General features: G+C 42.4%; 1 non-coding gene across 1 annotated transcript; it reads right to left on the reverse strand.

Annotated features, from left to right (window-relative positions):
* Window positions 1-2,895: 2,895 nt before the first annotated feature.
* Window positions 2,896-2,969, reverse strand: Trnap-agg (transfer RNA proline (anticodon AGG)). The gene has a single exon. It is a non-coding gene; the product is annotated as a tRNA-Pro (tRNA).
* Between the last annotated feature and the right edge of the window lie 7,050 nt (window positions 2,970-10,019).

The raw sequence follows: 10,019 nt of genomic DNA on the forward strand, positions 1-10,019 counted from the left end.
CTTTGACTTTCGTCTTTGACACAAATGAGACAGGGACTGCATTAAAAAAGTTCTCTTTTGAATGTTTTTTTTTTTGCCTACATGCATACATTATAAAATTTTTACCTGTCTAATACAGACAATCTGTGGAAAAAATCTGACTATAGATGAATGTGTTTCCTTCGTAGCTGCTCTATTCATACAAGGTAGGGAGGCTTGTTAATGCGAACAGGATACAGAGCTTTAAGTGCAGCCTACAAGAGGTAGAGTGGGATGAAGTATACACAGAAAATAATGCTGAAGCAAAATTCAATTTATTCCACCGTAAATTTGTTTCAATATTTGAGAGTTTCTTTCCTAAAACGTTATCCATAAAAGCCATTACAAAGTCAAGTAAGCCATGGATTACTCAGGGAACTAAGATATCGTGTAAGAGGAAGGGGGAAATATATCGACAGGCCAGAATAAGTCAGGATCCGACGTTACTTGCTTACTACAAAAGATACTGTAATATTTTAAGGGAAGTCATTAAGAAGTCGGAAAGCTAATGTGTTCTGACAGAAATTAATAATGCGGATAATAAGATTAAAACTATATGGAATATTGTCAAACGGGAGACGGGGCAGCCTGACAGTGCACAGCATACCATAGCTATAAAGCTAAATAATGATGTTGTGAGTGACAATGCACATGTTGCAAGTGTTTTTAACAATCACTTTCTGAATGTAGCAGCAAAAATAGGGTTAAAGGGCTCAGTTGAAGAAGCAAAAAAAATGTTAAAAATGTCATTCCCCAGGACTTTAGGCCTTTAGAAATAGCACCAACGTCCCCCACTGAAATTAAGGGAATTATAAATGTACTGAAAAAGAAGAGATCATGAGGAGTTGATGGAGTCTCTAAAAGAATTTTGAAGTGTTGTTCTAATTTAATAAGTGGAGTCCTTAGCGATATGTGTAATGCTTCGCTGGCACAGGGAATTTTTTCAGACATATCGAAATACGCAATTGTCAAAGGTCTTCATAAGAAAGGGGACAAGAGTAACTTAAATAATTATAGACCAATATCATTGCTGACTTAATTTTCTAACATATTCTAAAAATGTATTCAAGAGTAGTAAGTGAAAATAATTTACTCAGCATGTCACAGTTCGGATTCTGGTAGGGTTAGTCGACTGAGAATGCTATCTACACATTTACCCATCAAATATTAGAAGCCCTAAATAACAAGTTATCGCCAGTTGGTATTTTTTGTGATCTCTCCAAGACATTTGACTGTGTGTATCATGTCACACTCTTAGAAAAACTCAGGTTCTATTGAAGGCTATTCACACAGCTGGTATGAATCATACTTAATGAACAGAAAGAAAAAAGTTGTGCTGAATATCACAAATAATGTTGGGAGGGTGGTAAATTCTAGTGAATGGGGAGTTATCACAAAGGGAGTCCCACAGGGTTCAATTTCAGGCTGGCCGTTGTGGCCGAGCGGTTCTAGGCGGTTCAGTCTGGAACCGCGCGACTGCTACAGCTGCAGGTTCGAATCCTGCCTCGGGCATGGATGTGTGTGATGTCCTTAGGTTAGTTAGGTTTAGGTAGTTCTAAGTCTAGGGGACTGATGACTTCAGGTGTTAAGTCCCATAGTGGTTAGAGCCATTTGAACCATTTTTGAATGAAGCCGTAGCCGATACGAGACTGTTAGCGGTGTGCCGCTGCGGCAGCGGTATGTTTACATGACAGGAAACCGACCACAAAGCATCCCAGTAGTTAACACCGTCCCGTGTGTGGGCTCTACCTGGATAATGCAAGAAGTGCTTAGGTCAATGAGTCCTGTAGTATCGTAGCCTACATTTTATAATAGCATTCCAACCTTTGTTGAACAGTGTATTATATTTTGGTTTCTTATCTACAGCATTACATCAAATAACTGTAAGGTATCATGTAAACTAGATTCGTTTTGCACGTTTAATAAATTTCTAGGTTTTTCTTCTTTTCTACAAAAATTTCCAATTATTTCAAAATACTTAACTGAGGGCCTTTATCTGTAGTGTGGTTAATTTTCACACTGTGTTGAATCTCGCCTTATGTATGTTTAGTTGTTCCCAAACATTGACCCACGTGCTGTGGCGTACTGGGCAGGGCCTGTCTTCCTCGTAGGCCTCGGTCAGCCTGATCGTCCGAAGAACCGCCATTTGTGTGAGCACTGCGAGCTGCTCCGCCCATCCTGACGCTGTTGCCTGCTTCTATTGGGAGCGTCATTGTTTGGTTAGAGTGGGGAGAGACAATCGTCTGCTTTTATTAAGTCTTGTCTCGCCGTAAACAAGGACTTGTAACTGCCCCAGGGCAGAGTTTTCTCACGTGCAGCCGATAAACATTCCAATCCACAATCGTAAGCTGACCATGTCCTCGAAGAAATCAAATGTCGCATAATATATTTTTATTAATCCACAGACAACTATGATTGCTTTATACTTTAATGAATATCCAAATTTTCCCCTGTAGTGCTTCTTTGAAGCAGTTATTTGGTTATGAAAGTGCAGTAGAGAAAAGAAATTGTGCAGAAGAGGATTTCAATCCTGCCGGCTGTCCACGTTATTACGGCGTGCGATTCAGGCGGACACACACAAGGGAAGCGACGCCAGTTCAGTGATGGGTAGACAGTAACAGTGAAGGGTTCGACGACGAATGACTTGGGAGTTTGCGTAAATACGAGTACATCGATAAAATCAACGTTTGGGATAAAATATTGAAGGTGCAACGAAGTCGCTTGTATGAAACAATTATAGTTGACGAAGTGTCTGACAGATTAACCTATTATGTAAATTGAAGGTGGGGGAGGCAGAAAGGAAAGGCAAGAGAAGAAACTAATCATGTCCATTGCATCGGTAATTTTAAGTGTAATCAGCAGCATCGAGTGAAAGTGTGTGCCGAACTGGGACTCGAACCCAGCATCTCCTGCTTCCTAGGCAGTTGCGTTAACCACTGCGCCATCCGGACACAGTGCTCGTCGCAGATTCCTCGGACTTCTCCGGCCGACTCACATTTGCACTAGTGCCACCTGGTAGGCTTCCTGCACTTAACTTAGGATACACTTAGCAACTAATAAATACACGAAACCGTCCGTTGCCAAATTTACGAGGTGCATTCAAGTTCTAAGGCCTCAACACGAATAAGCCTTCGGTTCCGAAAGCCTTTATCGATGATGTTTTGTTGAATGCTTCGCACGCTGATACTTGTAGATGCCTCAGCATTGAAACCTACAGCAATTTGCCGAAGGGTCGCAATTCTGTCACGTTGAACGATTCTCTTCAATCGTCGTTGGTCCCGTTCTTGCAGGATCTTTTTCCGGCCGCAACGATGTCTAAGATTTGATATTTCACCAGATTCCTGATACTCACGGTACACTTCTGAAATGGTCGTAGGGTAAAAGCCCCACTTCATCGCAACCTCGGAGACGCAGTGTCCCATCGCTCGTGCCCAGCCTATAACACCAGGTTCAAACTCACTTCAATCTTGATAACCTGCCATCGTAGCAGCGGTAACCGATCCAACAACTGCGCCAGACACTTGTTGTCTTATACAGGCGTTGCCGACCGCAGTTCCGTATTCTGCCTGTTTACATATCCCTGGATGTGAATAAGCACGCCTATATGAGTTTCTTTTGGCGCTTCGGTGTATATGTCGGTACGTAAGTATGATTCACACATCCTCCTAAACCACTAGACCGATTTCAATCAATCTTGGTACAAGGTTCATATCATATCAGCGCACACTGAGCTGTAGACTGAAAAAATTTCATTCTAGAAACCTTGGTATGTGGGGATTTAAGGAGATGGGACCTGGATAAACTGACTAAACCAAAGGTTGTACAGAGTTTCAGGGAGAGCATAAGAGAACAATTGACAGGAATGGGGAAAAGAAATACAGTAGAAGAAGAATGGGTAGCTCTGAGGGATGAAGTAGTGAAGGCAGCAGAGGATCAAGTAGTAAAAAGACGAGGGCTAGTAGAAATCCTTGGGTAACAGAAGAAATATTGAATTTAATTGATGAAAGGAGAAAATATAAGAACACAATAAATGAAGCTGGCAAAAGGGAATACAAACGTCTCAAAAATGAGATCGACAGGAAGTGCAAAATGGCTAAGCAGGGGTATCTAGAGGACAAATGTAAGGATGTAGAGGCTTATCTCACTAGGGGTAAGGTAGATACTGCCTACAAGGAAAATTAAAGAGACCTTTGGAGTAAAGAGAGCCACTTGTATGAACATCAAGAGCTCAGATGGAAACCCAGTTCTAAGCAAAGAAGGAAAAGCAAAAAGGTGGAAGGAGTATATAAAGGGTGTATACAAGGGCGATGTACTTGAGGACAATATTATGGAAATGGAAGAGGATGTAGATGAAGATGAAATGGGAGATACGATACTGCGTGAAGAGCTAGACAAAGCACTGAAAGACCTGAGTCGAAACAAGGCCCCGGGAGTAGACAACATTCCATTGGAACTACTGACGGCCTCGGGAGAGCCAATACTGACAAAACTCTACCATCTGGTGAGCAAGATGTGTGAGACAGGCGAAATACCCTCAGACTTCAAGAAAAATACAATAATTCCAATCCCAAAGAAAGCAGGTGTTGACAGATGTGAAAATTACCGAACAATCAGTTTAATAAGTCATGGTTGCAAAATACTAACGCGAATTCTTTACAGATGAATGGAAAAACTGGTAGAAGCCGACCTCGGGGAAGATAAGTTTGGATTCCGTAGAAATACTGGAACACGTGAGGCAATACTGACCCTACGACTTATCTTAGATGACAGATTAAGGAAAGGCAAACCTACATTTCTAGCACTCGTAGTCTTAGAGAAAGCTTTTGACAATGTTGATTGGAATACTCTCTTTCAAATTCTGGAGGTGGCAGGGGTAAAATACAGGGAGTGAAAGGCTATTTACTATTTGTACAGAAGCCAGATGGCAGTTATAAGAGTCGAGGGGCTTGAAAGGGAAGCAGTTATTGGGAAAGGAGTGAGACAGGGTTGTAACCTGTGCCCGATGTTATTCGATCTGTATATTGAGCAAGCAGTAAAGGAAACAAAAGAAAAGTTCGGAGAACGTATTAAAGTCCACGGAGAAGAAATAAAAACGTTGAGGTTCGCCGATGACATTGTAATTCTATCAGAGACAGCAAAGGACTTGGAAGAGCAGTTGAACGGAATGGACAGTGTCTTGAAAGGAGGATATAAGATGAACATCAACAAAAGCAAAACGAGGATAATGGAATGTAGTCGAATTAAGTCTGGTGATGCTGAGGGAATTAGATTAGGAAATGAGACACTTAAAGTAGTAAAGGAGTTTTGTTATTTGGGGAGCAAAGTAACAGATGATGGTCGAAGTAGAGAGGATAGAAAATGTAGACTGGCAATGGCAAGGAAAGCGTTTCTGAAGAAGAGAAATTTGTTAACATCGAGTATAGATTTAATTGTCAGGAAGTCATTTCTGAAAGTATTTGTATGGAGTGTAGCCATGTATGGAAGTGAAACATGGACGAGAAATAGTTTGGACAAGAAAAGAATAGAAGCTTTCGAAATGTGGTGCTACAGAAGAATGCTGAAGATTAGATGGGTAGATCACATAACTAATGTTGAGGTATTGAATAGAATTGGGGAGAAGAGGAGTTTGTGGCACAACTTGACATGAAGAAGGGATCGGTTGGTAGGACATGTTCTGAGGCATCGAGGGATCACCAATTTAGTATTGGAGGGCAGCGTGGAGGGTAAAAATCGTAGAGGGAGGCCAACAGATGAATACACTAAGGAGATTCAGAAGGATGTAGGTTGCAGTAGGTACTGGGAGATGAAGAAGCTTTCACAGGATAGAGTAGCACGGAGAGCTGCATCAAACCAGTCTCAGGACTGAAGACAACAACAACAACAACAACAACAACAACATCTTTAATATGTGTGAAATATATTTGAAATGTGTGTGTTCGAGCGAAACCATGGCTAAAAAGCTCATTCTGGTACAGTTTCAATCAAATTTTGTACACATCTTAGTCACAGTCAGGAAGTAAATTCTGTAGTGGTTCTTAATGTTTCAAATGGCTCTGAGCACTGTGGGACTTAACATCTGAAGTCATCAGTCCCCTAGAACGTAGAACTACTTAAACCTAACTAACTTCAGGACATCACACACATCCATGCCGAAGGCAGGATTCGGACCTGGGACCGCAGCGGTCACGTGGTTCCAGACTGAAGGGCCTAGAACCGCTCGGTCACTCTGGTCGGTTAAATTCTGTAGTGGTAATAACCACCAGTCTCGTATTAGGGTAAGTGTTGTGTCGTGGAGACAGAGAGCACCACAAGGAGATCGAGAGACAGCGAGGAGAAATGAGGAGACAAGCACAGATAGGAGGACGAAGAAATGGTTGGAGATAGTGGAGGGGGAAAGTAGGAGGAAGAGGTGGATGGAGATAGTGGAGGGGCAAATGGACAGAGAGGAGGGATAGGAGGAGGTGAACAGAGAAGAGAAAGAGGAGGAGATGGAAAGAGACAGGTGAAGGAACCGACAGGCAGAGAGACTGGGGAGGTGAGATGAATAGACAGAGGAGGAGGAGGAAATACACAGAGAGAGGGGAGAGGAGGAGACAGACAGATAGAGGGGCAGGAGGCGATGGACAGTGAGTGTGGGTGGAGGAGGTGGTAAGAGAGACAAGGTGGTGGTGATGGGTGGAGAGGGGAAGTGGTGGAGGTAATGGGCAGGGACGTTGCAGGAGAATAGAGAAAGAAGGGAGGAGAAGTGGGTAAAGCGTGAGAAGAAGTGTAGGGTGAGAGGGGGAGAAGGTGGTTAGAGAGAGGGTGAAAACGGAGATGGACGAATAGAGTGGCAAGAGATGATGGGTTGAAAGAGGGGAAGGAGGAGATAAATAAGGAGAGGACGGAGGAGGCATGGACTAACAGAAGTTTGATGATGATAACGGTGTTAGTCCTTTTCTTGAGTTTCACCCTTCAATGTGACCCACTCTTTACGCCGATGGATGACATGACTAATATCTAGGACTTTCTTCATTATAGAAAAGGTGAAGAGGTCAATGGGTGCCACGTCAGTAGAATAAAAGAGGGGAGGGCGGGATTTGATAGGTCAAAGTTGCAGCATGTGTGACCCTGTCCTCTGGAGAATGATGATCAGGGGAAGTCATCCAGACTGGCGTGAAGTATCTGCGTTTCCACTGTGGTCTTGGGTCTTTGACAGCGTGTGGGGAGTCGCGCCAAATAGTGGACGGCAGCATTGTCGTGCAAGAAGTTGGAAGCTGGTCCATGAATGTACCTCACTTCCTCCACATTCACCTCGATCTTGATAAACCGGTTTCGAGTACCAGGCCCAACATATTTCTTGCGATTTCAAATCTATCCAAAGACAGTTGGTTTTCCACTTCATTCTCGATTCCAACTTGCTTTACCACAGTCGAAGCGTTCGCACCATCTAATCACTGTGTCACGTGATGGTGTATCGTTGCCGCACACTTTCCTACTTGGTGTAGACTGTTGCGGAGTTGTTCTTCAAATGGCACTCAACTTTATAAAATAATGGAATGTAACATTTTGTTTTTGATCGTCTTGCACACTTGATGCTGCTGTAACGTGGGGCTCTTCGTGTGTATCCAAGGCTCCAGACTTGTACCTACGAATTAACAGGAAACTATTTACACAACTTTATTTTTCGAGGTGGTAATTAAACCGGTGCTTACTATTCGTTCTGTGGGAAATACTGCAGCAACCAGTCATTATTTGTGTTATCATGTTTACTGTTCCTTCTAGTTTCGGGTTTTTCACATACAACTATAGAAGGTCAACATGTAAGATAAAATAGATAGTAGGTCTAGACTTGTAGTTGTTGTTGTGGTCTTCAGTCCTGAGACTGGTTTGATGCAGCTCAACATGCTACTCAATCCTGTACAAGCTTCCTCATCTCCCAGTACTTACTACAACCTACATCCTTCTGAATCTGCTTAGTGTGTGCATCTCTTGGTCTCCCTCTACGATTTGTACTCTCGACACGGCCCTCCAATGCTAAATTTGAGATCCCTTGATGCCTCAGAACATGTCCTACCAACCGATCCCTTCTTCTAGTCAAGTTGTGCCACAAACTCCTCTTCTCCCCAATTCTATTCAATACCTCCACATTAGTTATGTGATCTACCCATCTAATCTTCAGCATTCTTCTGTAGCACCAAGCGCTTCAGTCTGGAACCTCGGGACCGCTACGGGTGCAGGTTCGAATCCTGCCTGGGGCATGGATGTGTGTGATGTCCTTAGGTTAGTTAGGTTTAAGTAGTTCTAAGTTCTAGGGGACTGATGACCTCAGAAGTTAAGTCCCATAGTGCTCAGAGCCATTTTTTTCTGTAGCACCACATTTCGAAAGCTTCTATTCTCTTCTTGTCCAAACTATTTATCGTTCATTTTTCACTTCCATACATGGCTACACTCCATACAAATATTTTCAGAAATGACTTCCTGACACTTAAATCTATACTCGATGTTTACAAATTTCTCTTCTGCAGAAACGCTTTCCTTGCCATTGCCAGTCTACATTTTATATCCTCTCTACTTCGACCATCATCAGTTATTTTGCTCCCCAAATAGCAAAACTCATTTGCTACTTTAAGTGTCTCATTTCCTAATCTAATTCCCTCAGCATCACCAGACTTAAATCGACTACATTCCATTAAACTCGTTTTGCTTTTGTTGATGTTCATCTTATATCCTCCTTTCAAGACACTGTCCATTCCGTTCAACTGCTCGTCCAAATCCTTTGCTGTCCCTGACAGAATTACAATGTCATCGGCGAACCTCAAAGCTTTTATTTCTTCTCCATGTATTTTAATACCTACTCCGAACTTTTCTTTTGTTTCCTTTAGTGCTTGCTCAGTATACAGATTCAATAACATCGGGGAGAGGCTACAAACCTGTCTTACTCCCTTCCCAACCACTGCTTCCCTTTCGTGTCCCTCGACTCTTATAACTGCCTTCTGGTTTCTCTACAAATTGTAAATAGCCTTTCGCTTCCTGTATTTTAATCCTTCGACCTTCAGAATTTGAAAGAGAGTATTCCAGTCAACATTGTCAAAAGCTTTCTCTAAGTCTACAAATGCTAGAAACCTAGGTTTGCCTTTCCTTAATCTTTCTTCTAAGATAAGTCGTAAGGTCAGTATTGCCTCACGTATTCCAACATTTCTACGGAATCCAAACTTATCTTCCCCGAGGTCGGCTTCTATCAGTTTTTCCATTCGTCTGTAAAGAATTCGCGTTAGTATTTTGCAGCTGTGACTTATTAAACTGATAGTTCGGTTATTTTTGCAGCTGCCAACACCTGCTTTCTTTGGTATTGGAGTTATTATATTCTTCTTGAAGTCTGAGGGTATTTCGCCCGTCTCATACATCTTGTTCACCAGATGGTAGAGTTCTGTCAGGACTGGCTCTCCCAAGGCCGTCAGTAGTTCCAATGGAATGTTGTCTACTCCCGGGGCTTTGTTTCGACTTAGGTCTTACAGTGCTCTGTCAAACTCTTCACGCAGTATCGTATCTCCCATTTCATCTATATCTACATCGTCTTCCATTTCCATAATATTGTCCTCAAGTACATCGCCCTTGTATAGCCCCTCTATATACTCCTTCCACCTTTCTGCTTTCCCTTCTTTGCTTAAAATTGGGTTTCCATCTGACCTCTTGATATTCATACAAGTGGCTCTCTTTTCTCCAAAGATCTCTTTAATTTTCCTGTAGGCAGTATCTATCTTGCCCCTAGTGAAATAAGCCTCTACATCCTTACATTTGCCCTCTAGCCATCCCTGCTTAGCCATTTTGCACTTCCTGTCGATCTCATTTTTGAGACGTTTGTATTCCTTTTTGCCTGCATCATTTACTGCATTTTTATATTTTCTCCTTTCATCAATGAAGTTCAATATTTCTTCTGTTACTCAAGTGTTTCTACTAGCCCTCGTATTTTTACCAACTTGATCCTCTGCTGCCTTCACTACTTCATCCCTCAGAGGTAA

Source organism: Schistocerca cancellata, chromosome 3 (assembly GCF_023864275.1).
Source record: "Schistocerca cancellata isolate TAMUIC-IGC-003103 chromosome 3, iqSchCanc2.1, whole genome shotgun sequence".
Classification (NCBI taxonomy): Eukaryota; Metazoa; Arthropoda; class Insecta; order Orthoptera; family Acrididae; genus Schistocerca; species Schistocerca cancellata.